At 34.7% G+C, this 21,539-nt stretch overlaps 2 long non-coding RNA genes across 2 annotated transcripts; both read left to right on the forward strand.

The window, feature by feature from the left end:
* The first annotated feature begins 3,237 nt into the window (after positions 1 to 3,237).
* Positions 3,238 to 10,093, forward strand: LOC139864807 (uncharacterized). The gene is made up of 4 exons (XR_011764494.1): positions 3,238 to 3,578; positions 3,700 to 3,762; positions 4,120 to 4,325; positions 9,969 to 10,093. It is a non-coding gene; the product is annotated as an uncharacterized lncRNA (long non-coding RNA).
* Positions 10,094 to 10,199: 106 nt separating this feature from the next.
* On the forward strand, positions 10,200 to 18,927 carry LOC139864808 (uncharacterized). The gene is made up of 3 exons (XR_011764495.1): positions 10,200 to 10,451; positions 10,541 to 10,898; positions 18,453 to 18,927. It is a non-coding gene; the product is annotated as an uncharacterized lncRNA (long non-coding RNA).
* The last annotated feature ends 2,612 nt before the right edge of the window (positions 18,928 to 21,539 follow it).

Here is a 21,539-nt window from a genome sequence, read left to right on the forward strand (position 1 = left end):
ATATCTTATTTGTAAGAATTAGCCATTCGAAATCTAACCAAAAAAAAATACGATGCACCGGAAATCAATATCGATGCATATATACCAAAACAATCTTTTTGTAACCTATAGAGAAATACAAATCATCAATAGTGAATCTAGAGTAAACGTATTCTAAGTTGTTGGCCTATTTACCTTCGGTGCTAAAATGTACATCTAAGAATACTATAATTACATATGAAAGATTATAAAATCTACAAAAAATGGAAGAAAAATATTATATGCACAACTATAACATTTTAATAAAGTGATAACTTAATATACATTCAAGTGATTGATGAAATCCGACATTAAAAGAATAAAGAAGATTATAAAAATTACGATGAATGATGATGAGACGATGATTATGAAAATATATCTTTAAAACTCTATAACGCATTTGATTTACAAAATTTGAGCGATGGGAATAATAGGAGTATGAAACATGAAGTATTTAATTTAGAGTTAATGCATGAAAGAATTAAAATTTATGTTAACTATCTATTATCTACATTTATTGCCTATTAATTAATTTTCCTCAAACAGATATAATAGGTTTTTAACTTACGTTTTTCAAAAGATAATCTTTTCAACTTACACTTCTTATAATGATTAATTAATTACTCATTGATAAATATGAATAATTGTGGATCATAATTAATATTCACGAATTCATGAATTAAACTTCAATCCATAAATTCTAATAAAAGAATACCAAAGAACTTAAATTTATGGTACGTGGTTTAATTAATATTAATGAATTCAACTTTTAATTCATGAACTTTACTATAAAAGAATATAAATAATTAAAAAAATATATAAATGCATTATAGATACATTTTTTTACTACTTTTACTATGAATGCTAGTAACTTTTTTAAACTTTTTTACCTTATTAAATTCAAGAAGTAAGTCATATATACGACACATGATTCAATATTTAAATATATGCATAAAAACATTATAACTATAATAATCATAATTAAGTATATAATTATAAATAAAATACAATAATAAAATATACTAATAGTTATTATTAATCATAATTATAAAATAATAATCATAAAAATAATCATAATATTAATTATTAATTATATAAAATATAACTAAAATGTAATAAAAATAAAATATAATAATAATAATAATAATAATAATAATAATAATAATAATAATAATAATAATAATTAATTGGATAAATAATAACAATAAAATTTTTAGGACTCAACATATAATAATATTGGAATATTAATATTTTATTTATTTAACCATATTTAATACATCATATACTTAATATAACATTTATATATATATATATATATATATATATATATATATATATATATATATATATAAATATAATATTTTATTTTATTTAACCCTATTTAATACATCATATACTTTATATAACATTTTTATAGATATATAGATTTAATACATCATATTTAATACATCATATTTACGAAAATTGGAGTCAGTTTTTATAGATACAAGTTTTGGGGTCAGCCGCACGCTGCGGCGGCGCACCCCTTATTTTTTATACAGCTTTTCATTGTACATAACTTATATTTTAAATTAAATACTTAAACGTTAATAACTCTAGCGAAATCAAAGAGAAATATGTTTCAAATCAATAAATAAAATTAACAAAATTTGAATATTCTTGTTATTTAATATGGAGTAGTAAAGCGTGGTAGTAGGGAAAAAATTGTAAAGAAAAAGAGAAAAAAAAAGTTTAAAAAAGAAGATTTTAAGTAAAAAATATATATAAAAAAGTGGTCAAGATAAGATAAATAAAAATTCATATAAGAAATGTTAAATTTAAAAAGAATTTAAAAATAAAAGAATGAGAGTAGGAGGACTGAATTAAAAATAAAAACTATTAAAGGGTGCATTATGAAAAAGAAGTTAAAAAGAGGGACAAAATGGGTAAATAGTAAACTTAAAAAAAGGAGAAAAGGAAATGGGACAGAGGGACTTGAACCCGTGATGTTTCGTTCAAGGAAATGGCAACTTACCACTGAAGTCTGACTAGGTTTATGAAATGATTATGATATTTATATCAAATACTCAAAAATATCGTTTTAAAAATAGTCAAAATTGACGGTTGTTATTTTAATGTAGATAAATTTTCTAAATGAATATATATATATATATATATATATATATATATATATATATATATATATATATATATATATATATATATATATATATATATATGCTATGTTTTTTCTTCTTGATATTGTGTGCTTTATGTTTGTTTTATATTTCTTGACTTTGGTTTTGAGTTGGTTCAGTTTTTGTGTGGCTCAGCCAAGAAAGTTTTAAAATAAAAGAAATGTGAAATCGACTCTAGTTATTGAGTCGACAAAAAGCGTCGATTTATTGGCCACTTGAGCCTAAATTATATTTTCAGACAGGATTTAAAATCTTTGGAAACTTGATTTTACCATTTTCACGGCGTCTCAATTTTATTTAATTTTTTTAAAAAAATTTCCTACTTATTGACCGGAGGTCCATTTGGAAGCAATCTCTCTATCCGTCGAATAGAAAGAGGGATGACTTTCTTTACTTATGAGTGTGTTTTTCACTCTGGGTAAAGAAATGACTTGTCTTTATTCTCGAATATGGGAAAAATTGTCTACATCTCACCTCCACCATACACCACTAATGTGGTATTAGATTTTGTTGTTGTTGTTATTGTTGTTGTAAAATTGACTCTCTAGCGGTCAAACATGACCGGTCCCACGATCAACATGTGAAAGAAAAATCGTGTAATCCATGCTTATAGGAAAATGAAGCTGGGATTAAACTACGACCTCCGCTTTATGCTCACCATTGGAATCTCATAATAAATTTTCCCTAACACTTTCGAGGCTCGCCTTGATTTTCCGTGTATTTCGTTTTGATAGATTCTTCATCCCTTGATGAAAGTTTCTTCGATTTATATACGTTTCATTTTTCGAGAAAAAAATCATTTTAAGCTTTTTAAAAAAGCCTTTAATACATCTAGTATTTAGGAAACTATGTTTGCTCCCTAGTCTTTATGATGGATTTGGTGTTATCGTAATGACAATATTTGCGAGTCTTCCAACTTAAAAAAAAAAAGATTTGTTTCATTTTGTACACCTTTCATGTTTTTGTTGGCTAGTTGCTTATTAACCCATTAACCCATTATTATATATTAAAACGCATGCCAAATTACGTCGTTTGACTGGTTAAAAACGACAATCCCCTCTGTAACCCTAAATTAATATCCAAATCTCTCACCCGTCGCTCACTCCTCCCAAAATTAACCACCTCCACCGCCACCAGCGACGACCATCAGCGCCACCGCCACCTCCATCACCACCAGCGACCAGCAGCACCGCCACCGCCACTGCTCCCAGAAGATGTTCGGTTTCAAAGGTTAGGGTTTAAGCGCAGTTCATACTCGATGTCCACCACAATTAGAATCACAATCAACTGAAGCGGAATATTTGTGGGAAAAAATTCATCCCAGATGTCATACAAAAACAAACCGTCTCTTACAAAGAAAGCAGCATGAATTTGAGCTTTGAAGTAACAATTCTTCAATACAGCATTTTATATAATTAGCTTTTTATTTTTTGTAATATATCTATATATACGTGAAATGTAAATTCAAATTGGGGGTTTATAATTGTGTTGTTATTTACTTTAGTGAATTAGGGGAGCGAAAGAAAAGAAAGCAAATAAGCTGCAACCTATGAAGAACAAGATGAAAGTAAGTAGATTATATGTTTAATCAATAATTTTTGAATAGTAATTTGTTTTTCTATAGATCATAATTGAGAATCTATTGTACAATAGAAAATGTTATATGAATGAAAAAACCACTGAGTTAGCATCAGCTTCCAAACATATACTGTATAAATATAAATTCCTTATGTCGAATACGAGAGCTACAGAAAGCAAGAAATATACTCCAACTACACGCTTATGCCAAGCGTTTATATTAGGTTGTTATATAGATTGGAAGACGATTATTACATTGATATCTTTACCCATAGTTTTGATGTTCCTACATGTAGATTTCAGCTTAACACATGATGTGAATTTTTTAACAGCATTAATTCTCTAGGTACACTTCATCATCATTATTACATTCATCTTCATACTGAATATTAAGTCGAATTTTTATGACATAAAGATTGAGGTTCATCGAATCTTTGAAGAAGCACAACTTTTGGTTTTGTACGCACTGTGTTGATGTTAATGTTTTTACTAACTGGCCGCATCGTTAGTTAATTTACGTGTATGCTCATTTTCGTGTAATGCGTACATCATGTTGGAGTGTGGAGACATTTAAACAAAACTGGAAAAAGTGTAACTAAAAACTGTTTCAACACTTGCACGGATTTTGCAGATTTCGGTAAGCGTGAAACAGAGAAAAACAGATCAAAAACAGAGCAAATTGATTGTGCGCGGTGATGGTGCGCGGCGCGCTCCCTGCGCGCACTAGAGAAGTTTTGATCAGAAGGCTTGCTCGAAGTTTGGGAGTGTGCACGGCGCGCACGTTTAAGTGTGCACGGCGCGCACGATGTCTGGCAGCAAGTGGGCAACTTGCACACATGGGATCCGATCTTGATTGATTCTCCTTTCACTTTAGGTGCTTAGTGGGTTGCTTTACACCACTAATTGTGGCTGTGATCATGTCATTAGTGGGTGTAAAGCATGGCTAGTTGGTTTATCTTTCATGATTACTAGCACACTTGAAGATCAAGTTGTAGTTTGGTTGGTTTCTTGTTTGCTCTATATATAGAGCTCATTCATAGTCATTGTAACACACCACTCTCAAGTATTCAGTAATATAACAATCTCTAGTTGGTCCGTGGACTAAAGCAATCACAACGATTGCATATAACCACGTTATATCTTGTGTCGTTCTTACATTTTCGCATTTATTATCTTTCGTTCATTAAGTGGGTTGAGTGATCTTGATAGTATCACTACTCGGCTAGTAATCTTGTAGAATTACTAGCGTTGTTTGGGTCCTAATATCCTAACAACTGGTATCAGAGCACAAGGTTTCGTTAAAGGGAACGATGGCGGAAGATGGGAAGTTTAGAATCGACCGATTCGATGGAAGAGACTTTGGCTTTTGGAAGATGCAAATTGAAGATTACTTGTATCAAAAGAAGCTACACCAACCCTTGTTAGAAACCAAGCCCGAAAGCATGAACGATGCCGATTGGACGCTTTTGGATCGTCAACCTTTGGGTGCTATTCGTCTTTCACTTGCTAAAAACGTTGCATACAACGTTGTGAATGAGAAGACGACGTTTGCTTGCTTGAAAGCACTCTCTAACATGTATGAGAAACCTACAGCTGCAAATAAGGTATTTCTCATGCGTCAATTGTTTAATACTAAGATGAAGGAAGGTACGAGTGCAACGGATCATATCAATGAATTTAATAATATCGTTTCAAGACTTGAATCGGTAGAGATTAAGTTTGATGATGAACTAAAAGCACTTATCTTGCTTTCATCATTACCGGAAAGTTGGTCGGGTACGGTTACCGCGGTTAGTAGCTCTACGGGAACTACTAAGCTAGCGTTTGAAGCTATAAGGGATTTGATTCTTGGTGAAGATACTCGTAGAAGAAACTCGGGAGAATCGACATCCGGTTCTTTGTTAAGTACCGACAACCGTGGTAGAAAATTTGAACGCGGTGAGAAGAAGGGTAGGAAGAAGTCTAAGAAGAGGCATCCATCGAAAGATAGAAGTGAAGTTACTTGTTGGGGTTGCAATCAAAAAGGGCACTTTCAAAGGAATTGCAAAAATGGTTCCACGAAAGGTGTAAACTTGGCCGAAGGGGAAAGTGATGATGCACTTTTGTGTAGTGTTGAAAATTCTATGGAGTCTTGGATCTTGGATTCGGGAGCTTCGTTTCATGCTACTCATATCAAAAGCATGATGAAGAATTTTCGTTCATATCAAGGCAAGGTGAGATTGGCGGACAACAAGCAACTCAACATAGAGGGCATTGGAGATGTTGTTTTGAAGACTACTCTTGGTTCTAATTGGACTTTGAAGAACGTAAGGTACATTCCTAAATTGAAAAGGAAACTTATTTCGGTTGGTCAATTAGATGATGAAGGTAACGCGGTTACTTTTGAAAACCGCCAATGGAAGGTGGTTAAGGGTAGTAGTATTGTGGCTCGTGGACATAAAAGGGGAACACTTTATATGGTTGAAGTGTTTGATGAAGACACGGTGGTTGCTACGGTTAATGTTGAGTCCGAATCAACTCTATGGCACCGAAGACTCGGGCATATGAGTGAGAAGGGTATGAAGATGCTTGTTTCGAGTGGGAGGATTCCGGATTTGAAGAAAGTAGAACTTGGGTTTTGCGAACCATGTGTTTATGGGAAGCAAAAGAAGGTGACTTTTGGGAAATCAGGGAATGCACCTAAGTTGGAGAAATTGGAGCTCGTTCATACGGATGTGTTTGGTCCAACTAATGTAGAATCACATGGAGGTTCTCGTTATTATGTCACCTTCATTGACGACTCCACTAGAAAGGTATGGGTTTATTTTCTTAAAGCTAAATCCGATGTATTTAATACTTTTGTGAAGTGGAAAGCTATGGTAGAAAATGAGACTAACTTGAAGGTTAAGTGCTTAAAGTCGGATAATGGAGGAGAATATGGTAGTCTTGAGTTTAAAGACCATTGTGCAAAGCTCGGTATTAGAATGTTGAAAACGGTACCGGAGACACCGCAAGACAATGGGGTCGCCGAACGTATGAATCATACGTTAAATGAAAGGGCAAAGAGTATGAGACTACATGCCGGTTTGCCTAAAATGTTTTGGGCGGATGCGGTTAACACGGCGGCTTATTTGATAAATAGGGGACCCTCAACACCGTTGGGTTTCCGAATTCCCGAGGAAGAATGGCAAGGCAAGAAGGTGAGTTATGGTCACCTTAGGATCTTTGGGTGTAATGCATATGTGAAGACCAAAGATGCGGATAAAGACAAGCTTGAAGCTAAGTCAAAGAAGTGTATTTGCATAGGCTACGGGTCGGATGAAATGGGCTATCGTTGTTGGGACAACGAAGCTAGAAAAGTAATTCGTTCGCGAGATGTTACTTTTTATGAAGATTCGGTCTATGGCAAACCGGAAACGGGAAGTCCTAAACCGAGTCAAGTTACTTTTGACGATGTTTCTATTGATGATCTTGCAGGTTCTAGTGGGAGTTTGGGAAACAATGAATTGCCGAATGACGGTGAGGTGTCGGGAAATGCTAATGATGGGGATGATTCGGAAAGCGGTGATGATTCCGAACATAGTGCGAGTTCTAGTGATGAGGAGGTTATAAATGAAACCGGTCCAACCATTTCGGTTAATCCTACACTAAGACGCTCGACTAGAGTGCCAAACCTAATCCTAGGTATTCTCTATCAGCAAACTACTTGCTCTATACCGAGAATGGTGAACCCGAAAGTTACTTTGAGGCAAGAAAAACAAAAGAATCCATACAATGGGAACTTGCCATGAAAGAAGAGATGGGATCACTTGAGAAGAACAAGACTTGGTCACTAGTGAAGTTACCTCATGATAAAAGGGCATTGCAAAGCAAATGGGTATATAGAATCAAGAATGAGATGGATGGCAAGAAAAGGTACAAGGCTCGTTTGGTAGTCAAAGGCTTTCAACAAAAGGAAGGGGTTGACTACAAAGAGATATTTTCACCGGTAGTTAAAATGACTACTATCCGTTTGGTACTTTCTATGGTTGCATCCGAAGACTTACATCTAGAGCAACTAGATGTGAAGACTGCATTCTTGCATGGTGATCTTGTTGAAGAGATCTACATGAGGCAACCCGAGGGCTTTGAGGTAAAGGGTAAAGAGAAGTGGGTTTGTAAGCTAAAGAAAAGTTTGTATGGATTGAAGCAAGCACCTCGGCAATGGTACTTGAAGTTTGATGATTTTATGAAGAAGATTGGTTTCTTAAGATGTGAAGCGGATCACTGTTGCTACTTGAAGAAATCCAAGTCTTCTTATATAATCTTATTGTTGTATGTTGATGACATGTTACTTGCAGGTTCAAACATGTCCGAAATCAACAAGTTGAAGGGATTACTTTCCCGAGAATTCGAGATGAAAGATCTTGGCGGTGCTAAGCAAATACTTGGCATGAGTATTGTGCGTGATCGTGTGAAGGGTACTCTATACTTGTCTCAATCCAAATATATTGAGAAAGTAATAGAGAGGTTCAACATGGAAGATTCAAAGGCTCGTTCTATGCCTTTGGGAAGCACCTTAAAGTTATCGAAAAGTCAATCACCAAAGACGGAAAGAGACAAGAAGGATATGGAAAAGGTTCCATATGCATCAGCCGTGGGTAGTATTATGTATGCCATGGTTTGTACAAGACCCGATATTGCTCAAGCAGTGGGAGTTGTAAGTCGTTATATGTCTAATCCGGGAAAAGAGCATTGGGAAGAAGTCAAATGGTTGCTTCGTTATTTGAAAGGTACTTCTAATATGGGATTGTGTTTCTCCAAAAACAATCTCATACTTAGAGGTTATGCGGATGCTAATTTGGGTGGATGTGATGATTCGGGGAAAAGCACTACGGGTTATGTTTTCACAATGGGGAAGACGGCGATTAGTTGGTTATCTCGATTGCAAAAGAGTGTTGCTTTGTCAACCACCGAAGCCGAATACATGGCTATTGCGGAAGCTTCTAAAGAGCTAGTGTGGTTGAAGAACTTCTTAGGCGAGTTGGGTAAAAGACAAGACTATTGCGTCTTGTATTGTGATAATCAAAGTGCGGTTCATCTTGGGAAGAATCCGGTGTTTCATAGTCGAACGAAACACATCAAGATAAGGTATCATTTTATTCGACAACATATAAATGATGGCACTTTATTCTTGGAGAAAATCCTTGGTACAAAGAATCCTGCCGATATGTTTACTAAGGTGGTTACGACCGAAAAATTGAGGTTTTGCATTACCTCAATTGGTCTTCTCATGAATTGATGAGAGAAGACCCCAGCTAGAGATGTGAATGGTGTTACAAGTTTAACAAGTAGTATTGAAGACCTTTTATCGAAAGTCTACTCATCCGAAGAATGTGTTGAGCGTGCGTGTCCCAAATGATATTTGGCGGTAATCGAAGGTGGTTTAATGTTCTTGGTAAATTCATTGATATGAATGGAGCTTGTTCAAAGTCTCCAAGTGGGAGATTGTTGGAGTGTGGAGACATTTAAACAAAACTGGAAAAAGTGTAACTAAAAACTGTTTCAACACTTGCACGGATTTTGCAGATTTCGGTAAGCGTGAAACAGAGAAAAATAGATCAAAAACAGAGCAAATTGATTGTGCGCGGTGATGGTGCGTGGCGCGCTCCCTGCGCGCACTAGAGAAGTTTTGATCAGAAGGCTTGCTCGAAGTTTGGGAGTGTGCACGGCGCGCACGTTTAAGTGTGCACGGCGCGCACGATGTCTGGCAGCAAGTGGGCAACTTGCACACATGGGATCCGATCTTGATTGATTCTCCTTTCACTTTAGGTGCTTAGTGAGTTGCTTTACACCACTAATTGTGGCTGTGATCATGTCATTAGTGGGTGTAAAGCATGGCTAGTTGGTTTATCTTTCATGATTACTAGCACACTTGAAGATCAAGTTGTAGTTTGGTTGGTTTCTTGTTTGCTCTATATATAGAGCTCATTCATAGTCATTGTAACACACCACTCTCAAGTATTCAGTAATATAACAATCTCTAGTTGGTCCGTGGACTAAAGCAATCACAACGATTGCATATAACCACGTTATATCTTGTGTCGTTCTTACATTTTCGCATTTATTATCTTTCGTTCATTAAGTGGGTTGAGTGATCTTGATAGTATCACTACTCGGCTAGTAATCTTGTAGAATTACTAGCGTTGTTTGGGTCCTAATATCCTAACACATCAGTGAGAACTTACACCCCGTAAGAGATAAATTAGTTGATTTATGTTGTACTTTTCCTCAGACGATTCATTTGGAAAAATTATTTACAACATGCTAAGAAATGGGTGAACTCAAAAGTTACATAAAATGTATTCAAATTGCAGGAAACCTATTTCATTGTTATATTATCATTATAATGCAATATTGAATAAGCAATGTTATTTTGAATTCATTTAAAACATTTAATATATGTGTACTTCTAAAAAATATAAGACAAATAGTATTCTTGGATGGAGAGAACATAACGTGAATTGATTTTTTCCTGTAGTCTGACCCGAATTAGCCGTTTGTCACTTTCCATATTTACTTACCTATGTTAATGAATTGCAGCATGGTGCTAATACATAGAGTGCCCAAGTTGAAAGACAAATGTTTCAAAATGGATCACATTTTGTAATAGGACGTGTGTGTCCAAATGGATCACACTTTGTAATAGGTCAAATGGGTGTAAGTTCAACATCATCCATCATCTCATTTAGAACTGTGTATATCCTATACTAAGACAACTTTCTGTTCTCTGTTTTAACTTTCAACAGCTCAACAAATTGAGTCTTCAAAGACAACATGCCACAACCTTCTCGACGCGTAAATGAAAATAATGATGTTTTTGCACTCTGGTAAACATTAAAACCCGAACATCAAATCCAATGTTACCCCGACAATCATCAAAGAAAATATTGTTCTTGCACCAGGTAAGTGGCCCAGATAACAAATGCCATAATCTACATATGAATACCTGTTGAAATAATACTCTACCCATGTCACACATATTACAAGCTGTTGAAAGGAAAAAAATTATGAAAAAAACAAAATAGCAAAAGTTAGTAGAAGACTGATGGGTGGAGCAAGAGGTCAAATTACACATCGGGCCATAACTTTCACATCCTATTGCAGGTAACCTTTTATGTGAGTCAAGGAGTCATTTGTAATGACCCGAAAAAATCGTCATTGACGGCGCCGTTAACTTAGGTCCCGTTATGTGGTCATAGTCCCTATATGAGACGCGTTTGACCAAAATTATGTCGCATTCATTTGAAACGTACAAGACTTACAAAGTTTAGTTTATCAAACGGTGCGACAACAAGTTAAGTTTACAAAAGTAGTAAAGTATAAAAGAAACAACTTGCGACATAATATAAGTTGAAAATCACGGTTTGCTATAAATAGCGTAAGTATGTATGCTTAAGTTAAATCCAAAAGTGCTATCACTAGCGTATGCATGTATGCTTGACTCCAAGCAAGTAATCAAAGTGTGCGAAAGCATGTTTTAAGTAGCCAAGTATGAACCTGAGAAACATATAGAAAACTGTCAACCAAAAACGGTGGTGAAATCATAGGTGTATTTGTAAACGTTATTTTGAACCACAAGATTTAGTATTTCCATAACGTTGATTATCTAAATCGTTTGCATTCCAAAAGTATGTTCGCGAGCACCCAATTATCAAGGCTTAACTTTCCATCCATAGAACCCCATCACAATAGTGTTAGAACATACACTGTTTCTCGAAAATATATTTCATCCAATAATGGTAGCGAACTGTCCGAATGAGGGTTTGTCAAACCCGTATGGCCATACAACATAAGTTCTCGCTTACACCCGGCAAGTGTAACTAATGATAATCGAATTGAGGATTTTTGTTCAAACTCGCTGTGGAATGTTTGTTCCTGCGTACTTGTGTTCAAAGTATAAAAGTAAGTAGTACAAGACATAACAAAGTATATGTTTCTCAGCCCACGATTTAAAAGAATAAAAGTTGTTGAAAAGGTGGGACTATGATCTCACCTCGAGTGCACGAGTATAAATGTACTTCACAAAGTATACGTGTGCATGAAAGTTGTTTAGTCTTGACCTAAACAAGTAAGTTGTATCAATTACCGGTTATGACACAAGGTCGGGCGAAATGTGTTCAATTAGTCCTATGGCTCGTTACGACTCGAATATGTAGCATGTGAATCACGTTATCAAGTTTCATGCAAGAATCAAGTATAAAATAAGATTAGAACGATTGCATAAGTGTTTGGTTAAGTTTGACTAAAAGTCAAACTTTGGTCAAAGTCAACGAAAAATTCAACACGTTCGGGTCGGGTCTCGAACTATTTTTCTGAGCTAATTAATCATATATAAGCATGTTAGAACAAGTTACATGTTAATCGGAGGTGCGTAGCATAGTTAGAATTAAACGAAAAAGTGCGAAGTTGGACAGTCCCCAAACACGGCTATTGCCGCGCCACGACTAGGGAGGGCCGCGCCGCGACAATGGGCGTGGTTTGGTGCCTGGTCTGTTTCAAATGTTCAAGTCTCGAATCGAACTTCATTCAAACAGATTTTATGAACCGGTAACACTTACAACATGTATCTTATATCATTGGAAAGGTATTTTAACGAGGAATACAACTAAACACTTTTCATCAAGCAAAAACATCATTTACAATAACCGAATTCTCATCAAGTGATCATTAAAGGTTCATTATCCAAGTTTCAAGTTCACAAAATGCATAAGATGATTCGGGGTACCAATTTACACATACGATATGCCGTTTCAAAGGTAATTAAACATAAAATATAACTAAACACTTACTAACAACTTTCATGGCATTCAAAGTATCAAAAGTTCATTTTAAAAGCTATCAAACCCTAACCAAAAATCACAAAATTAATAATCATGTTAGTGATGTTTTCCAAGTCAACCTACACTTCAAATTGAAGCTAATGATGCTAGTAACACATTTAATACATGAACTTTAACATTTAAACAACATCTAATCAACCAAAATCAAAGATTAAGCACACTAATTTCAAGTTCATGCTAGTTTATGCAAAACAACAAGATCGAGCATGTAATTCATATATTCATGCTAGACTCTAGCCATAGACCCTAACTAACACCATTTTAAGTCTATAAATCGAATTAGAGAAATTTAGAGTTTTTAGAAACCTTACCCCAAGTAGTGAAATTGGTACCAAATTGAAGAGGATGAAGAGAGAATCACGAATATGTAATTTGTTTTGATGTTTGTTTGCTTGAATTGATTTAGATGATGAATGAATGAATTGAGAGAAAAAGGATGTTCTTGAACTAGAGAGAAAAGAGAGGTGAGGGAGGTGGGTGGTGAATGAATGGTGGGGAAGAGTGGGTTGACTAGTTGACCTAGTCAACTAGTTTGCCCACTTGGCAACTTCGGTCACTCAAGTTTAAAAGTGGGTGCGGGAATTAACCAAACGAATTAATTTAAATACTTGAGAATAAACGGGAGATGTTATAATCGAATAGCGGAAATATTAAGAACGTTAGTTAACAAAAGATACAAATTTAGATAATGAAAGATATTATCTATAAAAAAGACGGTTTTAAAAATAAATTTAACGGAAAAACGTGGGATGTTACATTACCCACACCTTAAAAGAAATTTCGTCCCGAAATTTAGTTGGAAGTAGTAGTTGTTGTTTCTTCTTCAAAACCTTTGCGTTGCAAATTCTACGAATAAGTGAAGGTACTCCCTTGGGCATTTCAACAAACTTTGACAGTCGGGGTTTTACGTTATTTCAGAGTTTGGTTTCACGATTCATAGTTTCGACCGGTTCTCCTAGGAAGTGAAGTTTGTCATCGATAGTAAGCTCATCGAAAGGAATGACAAGTTCATGTTCGGCAAGACACTTCTTTAAGTTTGATACATGGAATGTAGGATGAACAGAATTTGATTGTGTTGGGGGTTTGAAACGTTAAGCAACGAGCCGAAAACGCCCCAAGATTTTAAAAGGATCAAAATATCGCGGATTTAGGTTTCTGCGTTTCCCCGAAATGGATTTCACCTTTCCAAGGTGCGGCTTTTAACATTACGCGGTCCCCCATTTGGAATTCGAGAGGTTTACGTCTAACATCGGCATAGCTCTTTTGGTGACTACGGCCGTCTTGAGCCTTTCTCGGGTTTGAATAAATTTCTCGGTTGTTTCATGAATGAGTTCGAGTCCGGTAGTTTGCATGTCACCTACTTCGGTTCAACACTTTAGAAAACGTCAATTGCGGCTATATGAGTTTTCGAAAAGTGTGGCGTTAATACTCGAATGAAAATTATTGTAGTAGTAGAATTCGGCTAAAGGCAAATACTTTTCTCAAGTAAATTTGAAGTTGATAACACAAATTCGTATTACGGTTTCCAAGGCTTGAATCGTATGTTTGTTTGGTTCGTTGGTCTGTGGATGATACGCGGTACTCATGTCTAAACGTGGTCCCGAGGATTTTTTAAGTCTAGAAGTGAATCGAGCATCTCGATCCGAAACGAGGTACAGTTCTTTAAGATATATTTGAACAAGTTTTCGTTTCTCAAGAATTTCGCGCCGCGGAAGATTTATCGGTTTCCGGAAACGTTTGTTAAAGTAAGTTTCTTATCGGTTTCTGAAAACGTTCGTTAGGACTATTCCCCCTCATGGCGAATACTAGTATAATGTGAAGAGTCTCTCTCTCCATTGAGAATTTACATAAAATATTTCCTTAAACGGAAGTACGAGTGTAATGCTAGAGAAGTTTCCGCCTCGATGTGAGCATACCAAACATTTTGTAGTTCGTCGATAAAACTGTGCGAAAACGAGATAGTATACGCGTGTAACACATGTTTGAAGTTGAAAGAATTTGTCATTCATTCGGAAGTATAAATATGGTTCGACAATAACCGAAGATGTGTCCCTGGTATGGTTGTTATCAATATTCTCGGAGTTTTCGGATAACGATCCAGAAAAATGAAGTCATGTACATGACACATGGTGGTGATTAGGTTGATCGAGTCCAATCACCATCACGTGTCATTAGAACTTTGGTATGACTTACCATAGTATAACCACGTTGATCGAGTGTCGTTATATTATGCTAACTCATACCTCCATTCTCACATCACTCCAAAAATCAAGTTCGTGTAATCGTGAAGATTTAAAATGAATTGAGTGTAACGGCATCTCTAACGTGACTTGTATTAATCGAAAGAAATAGTGCAACTCTGAAGATGCATTTCCCGAGGGAAGTGTATAAATGATTGTTCATGTCAATGCGGTTCAAGTCAAACAATAATGCCTTTAGGCACGAAAAGAGTAACGAATTTATGATAATGAGTAGTACGTAACCGTAGTGATAAATAGTGACGACGATACTCATCGAAAGTAGTGGTGGTAACTTTACAACACTTGTGGATAGTAAGCCGGGACGGTGACGAATAACAACCGAGGAGACAGAGTTCCCGAACCAGGGTGACTAATGAAGTCGTCGTCATCCTTACGCGTATGAATCTTGAATTTACGTGTGTTACCAGAAAAAGGGCAGAATACGGATTCGTATGATGAAAGTTTGGTACCATTAAAAAGTTTGCCTAAGAATGATTCAAACATATATGCACAAGTAGTCAAGTAAGTGCTATCTATAGCAAATGTATGTCAGAATGCAATGGCTAACTATCCGGTTGTAGTCTAGATTCACTAATGCGTCCTAACGACTTTGTCAGACACACTAATGCATATCCGAGTTCCCTACAACCAACGCTCTGATACCATCTGTAACGACCCGACAAAATCGTCATTGACGGCGCCGTTAATTTAGGTCTCGTTACGTGGTCATAGTCCCTATATGAGACGTGTCTGACCAAAATTATGTCGCATTCATTTGAAACGTACAAGACTTTCAAAGTTTAGTTTATCAAACGGTTCGACAACAAGTTAAGTTTACAACAGTAGTAAAGTATAAAAGAAACAACTTGCGACATAATATAAGTTGAAAATCACGGTTTGCTATAAATAGCTTAAGTATGTATGCTTAAGTTAAATCCAAAAGTGCTATCGCTAGCGTATGCATGTATGCTTGACTCCAAGCAAGTAATCAAAGTGTGCGGAAGCATGTTTCAAGTAGCCAAGTATGAACCTGAGAAACATATAGAAAACTGTCAACGAAAAACGTTGGTGAAATCATAGGTGTATTTGTAAACGTTGTTTTGAACCACACGATTTATTATTTCCATAACGTTGATTATCTAAATCGTTTGCATTCCAAAAGTATGTTCGCGAGCACCCAATTATCAAGGAATAACTTTCCATCCATAGAACCCCATCATAATAGTGTTAGAACATACACTGTTTCTCAAAAATATATTTCATCCAATAACGGTAGCGAACCGTCCGAATGAGGGTTTGTCAAACCCGTATGGCCATACAACATAAGTTCTCGCTTACACCTGGAAAGTGTAACTAATGATAATCGAATTGAGGGTTTTTGTTCAAACTCGCTGTGGAATGTTTGTTCCTTCGTACTTGTGTTCAAAGTATAAAAGTAAGTAGTACAAGACATAACAAAGTATATGTTTCTCAGCCCACAATTTAAAAGAATAAAAGTTGTTGAAAATGTGGGACTATGATCTCACCTCGAGTGCACGAGTATAAATGTACTTCACAAAGTAAACGCGTGCATGAAAGTTTTTTAGTCTTGACCTAAAACAAGTAAGTTGTATCAATTACCGGTTATGACACAAGGTCGGGCGAAATGTGTTCAATTAGTCATATGGCTCGTTACGACTCGAATATGTAGCATGTGAATCACGTTGTCAAGTTTCATGCAAGAATCAAGTATAAAATAAGATTAGAACGATTGCATAAGTGTTTGGTTAAGTTTGACTAAAAGTCAAACTTTGGTCAAAGTCAACGAAAAAGTCAACACATTCGGGTCGGGTCTCGGACTATTTTTCTGAGCTAATTAATCATATATAAGCATGTTAGAACAAGTTACATGTTAATCGGAAGTGCGTAGCATAGTTAGAATTAAACGAAAAAGTGCGAAGTTGGACAGTCCCCAAACACGGCCATTGCTGTGCCGCGACTTGGGAGGGTCGCGCCGCGACAATGGGCGTGGTCTGGTGCCTGGTCTGTTTCAAATGTTCAAGTCTCGAATCAAACTTCATCCAAACACATTTTATGAACCGGAAACACTTACAACACGTATCTTTTATCGTTGGAAAGGTATTTTAACGAGGAATACAACTAAATACTTTTCATCAAGCAAAAACATCATTTACAATAACTGAATTCTCGTCAAGTGATCATTAAAGGTTCATTATCCAAGTTTTAAGTTCACAAAATGCATAAGATGATTCGGGAAACCAATTTACACATATGATATGCCGTTTCAAAGGTAATTAAACATACAATACAACTAAACACTTACTAACAACGTTTCATGGCATTCAAAGCATCAAAAGTTCATTTTAAAAGCTATTAAACCCTAACCAAAAATCACAAAATCAATAATCATGTTAGTGATGTTTTCCAAGTCAACCTACACATCAAATTGAAGATAATGATGCTAGTAACACATTTAATACATGAACTTTAACATTTAAACAACATCTAATCAACCAAAATCAAAGATTAAGCACACTCATTTCAAATTAATGCTAGTTTATGCAAAACAACAAGATCGAGCATGTAATTCACATATTCATGCTAGACTCTAGCCATAGACCATAACTAACACCATTTCAAGTTTATAAATCGAATTAGAGAAATTTAGAGTTTTTAGAAACCTTACCCCAAGTAGTGAAATTGGTACCAAATTGAAGAGGATGAAGAGAGAATCACGAATATGTAATTTGTTTTGATGTTTGTTTGCTTGAATTGATTTAGATGATGAATGAATGAATTGAGAGAAAAATGGCGTTCTTGAACTAGAGAGAAAAGAGAGGTGAGGGAGGTGGGTGGTGAATGAATGGTGGGGAAGAGTAGGTTGTTTAGTTGACCTAGTCAACTAGTTTGCCCACTTGGCAACTTTGGTCCCTCAAGTTTAAAAGCGGGTGCGAGAATTAACCAAACGAATTAATTTAAATACTTGAGAATAAACGGGAGATGTTATAATCGAATAGCGGAAATATTAAGAACGTTAGTTAACGAACGATACGAATTTAGATAATGAAAGATATTATCTATAAAAAAAAGACGGTGTTAAAAATAAATTTAACGGAAAACGCGAGATGTTACATCATTAGCAAGATGGTACAATTCTCATCTTTTTGATTTGGCAAATAGTATTTTGTACATGTAAAAAATAATCGTAAACCCGCAGTCACAGCTTTTCAGTATGGTGTACTAACCGATGACAGCCATTTACATTTAGTAGCAAAAGTATGGCAACAAAGACATTTGTTATGATAAAAGCTCTCACTTTGTTAGCATAATAACTATCCCGCAACAACAAAAAATTTTGTTTTTTACTAAAGTTCGATTATGTGGCTTGGACTCTGTCTTTTTTTTTTTTAACATCACTTGAATTTTGTCTTATAAAAGAACTGAGGGGGTTTTTTTTATGTACAGATAAACTATATTTTGATGACCAAGTTGTTTGGATTTTGATGTGTGTTGATGATTTTGTATGTTTAAAGAACAAGTTTTACTTCTTTTTTTATATTATTATTTTTGATGTTTAGGTGTTTCGCATTATTAACGAGACATTGGCGACCCGAGTTGTACATGTATATTTTCCGGAGCATTCTTTTGGTGCAAGAAGCATTCTAAGTCTGACACAAAAGGTCTTCAGTACCATGGTTGTCGTTTTAGATTGACGCAATTGGATCAGCTTCTTAAAAACCATTTAATCTACATTATGAATGAAATTATAACCACATCCTATTAACCATTTGGTCATTGCAGAAAGGTACTACCAAAAGTTGTATGTGATATTCATCTGAATCACAACTACAAAAAGATAGAAGTGAAGATGTATCGATGTTGCGATCATCACGTACTACTTACTGCTGTCTACTCCAGGATATTCATCTGAGTATTTCTTTTTAAATTACTTCAGCACAATCGAATTGCAACAAACATACTAGGAAATAATTTTGTCTTAAAACTAAAGATGTAATTTTAAAGTTGTTGATGACGTGGTGTCTGTTGCTGAAACTAAGGGTTTCAAAAAATTGAAGAAAAGATTGTGAAGAATATGAGGATGGATATATTAATTTGATGGGGCCGTGTGAGAGGGTTTGGCTGAGTATTCGTTCTTTCAGCTTCCTAACCCTTTTTCTTTATCTTAAGCCCTTAACATGATGCTAAGTCATCTTCAAAGAAGACTGATACGACTCACAGGTTTGTAAAGTGTAGGATTAATGTGAAAGGTACAACATATAACTATATGGCCAACCTCATTTGAGCCTTCGGGGTCACACACATATACACCGAGAAGTCAAATAAAATATATATATGATGTATATATATTACTCAAGTAACAAAATAGTAAATAGAAATTAATTCATTTACTATTCATATGAATAGTTAATGAAACGAAATTAATTAATTTTACTATTCACATGAAAGCGACATGATAGAAATTATTAATTATAAGTTACATAATATACCCCTAAAGTTTTTGAGAAATACGACTTTGAAAAAGAAAATTACAAAAGAAGTTAAAACGCGTAAATCATAAATACGACTTTCAAAAAGGAAAATATATCCGTGATCCAAATTGATTGATACTCTTTACTTTACTTCATATTATATATATGGACGAGAGAATTGAAAAGAGAGTAAGTAAGAAAAAATAACATTGTTTCATACGGAGTATCATTTTGGATTCATAATATTAATCAAAAGTTGATTAATTATTACTTGAGTTTGGACTAGCATCCATTGACGTTGTTTGAAGTGTAGTGTGGACTATCCTAAGAGACGGTCATACTTTTGATCGTAAGTTTCTCTCCGTCTCATCAATTTCTTCAAGAAAGGTATATCGTTAACTCCTCTTTTGTTTTATATTCATGACAATTATTATGGTGTAATTGGATCATTGGGATAAATTAATCGTGTGCATGTTTCATTAAATGTATGAATATATATAATCTTGTAAATGGTTTTATAAAATAATAAAAGATTATTATTTTAACTATCCGTTGCGTTAATCTGAAATTGATAAAAGTACACACGGTTTTCCAACAGTGGTATCAGAGCCGCTTTTACACCATCTTAATTGTCGCGTGATTTTCTTTAGATTTAGCTTTGTGGTAAATTGGTAACAGTTAAAACCTTTATGATTTTGAAAGTCAACTTTGTTGATTACCTCATGACACACGAATAAGATCTGAAAAAATCACTGTTATAAATTTTGAATTTATTTGTTATGGCTTGAATATTTATTATAATTGTTGATTGTTTTATTCCATGGTTATACACATGCATTGTAACCATGGACAAGCCATATTTAAGTTTTAATAATGTAGTTATTAAAATTGTTATTGCAAACATAGCTCATATTGCCCCGACCTATGTATGATTGTTGTGATTGTTGATTATGGCAATATTATGTCATGTTGATTATTTGTATTATTAGAAAGGCCATTTTGAAGCCCAAGTTGTATTATATTTATTTTTCATTTTCATAGTATTGTATTTAAGTTTATCTCAATTTGTAAAAGTACTAGTTTAGTTGTATTTTCAAATTTAAATAAATGTAACAAGATGAAGATTGAAGATAAAATACAACATCTTTTGGCTTAGAAGATGGCGAACAGGTCAAGTTGACAATGATGGCGTTTTTCAAGTTTTCACTTGAATCTTGAATCAAGTGGGAGTTACGATATTACCCTTAGTTTGACCTCTTGATCCCATGTCGGCTCATGGGATCAAGCATAGGATTTTTGGGCTAGGCTATGTGTGTGTGATGCATGGTATGGTTGTGTTTTTATTTTTACGCATTTATATTTAATTGTTGATTATAATATATGCTAAATGTTTTTGATGAAAACATCAAATATAACTTGTAACGAGTTTCAAAGGTTAAAATTGATGATTTTAAAAAGTTAAACTCTAATGAGTTTAAAGTTAAATATTTTTTTTGAAACTCAAATAATATATATATATATATATATATATATATATATATATATATATATATATGGGCGACATCTTTTAAAACTGTTTTAAAACGATACGCGTTTGTGTATTTGTTACTTTTATATATAAAATAAAATAACAAACTAGACGCATAAATACGATCGACATATATAAAACTGGTTAAAATGATTTTTAACAAATAGTGTAGCGAATCTTGTGTGCATGCATTATTCGTTAAGATAAACTTTTTTTTAAAAAAAATACCCGTCAAATTTAAGTCATGCCATCCAATGAGCTTGCAAACATTCCTCGTTATTTTTTGATTACGGTGAGACCTAATCGAATTATAGCCATGAGGTGGGTTTTCAGATACGAGTGAGACTAGGCTGAATTTCCACTGTTTCCAAATTGGACGACTTAATCGTATTCACAGTGAAACCTGAGTTCGAGGCAAGGATGGGACAAACATGCCAATAGATAATAGTGGTTTCTTAGACTACACATATCTCAAGGTCCCATAAAGATCTAACATTTGCACCTCTAATGCAATTGGTACTCGCTACCTACCAGTAGACTCTATAACTGCTAGCTAATCAACAGATGTAGTTATAGAACCTCTATGTAGATCTTAGGCTTTCGTAAATTAATTGTTTTTAAATATGTTAAAACCTGGGTAATTAATT

Source organism: Rutidosis leptorrhynchoides, chromosome 8 (genome assembly GCF_046630445.1).
Source record: "Rutidosis leptorrhynchoides isolate AG116_Rl617_1_P2 chromosome 8, CSIRO_AGI_Rlap_v1, whole genome shotgun sequence".
In the NCBI taxonomy this organism is placed as follows: domain Eukaryota; kingdom Viridiplantae; phylum Streptophyta; class Magnoliopsida; order Asterales; family Asteraceae; genus Rutidosis; species Rutidosis leptorrhynchoides.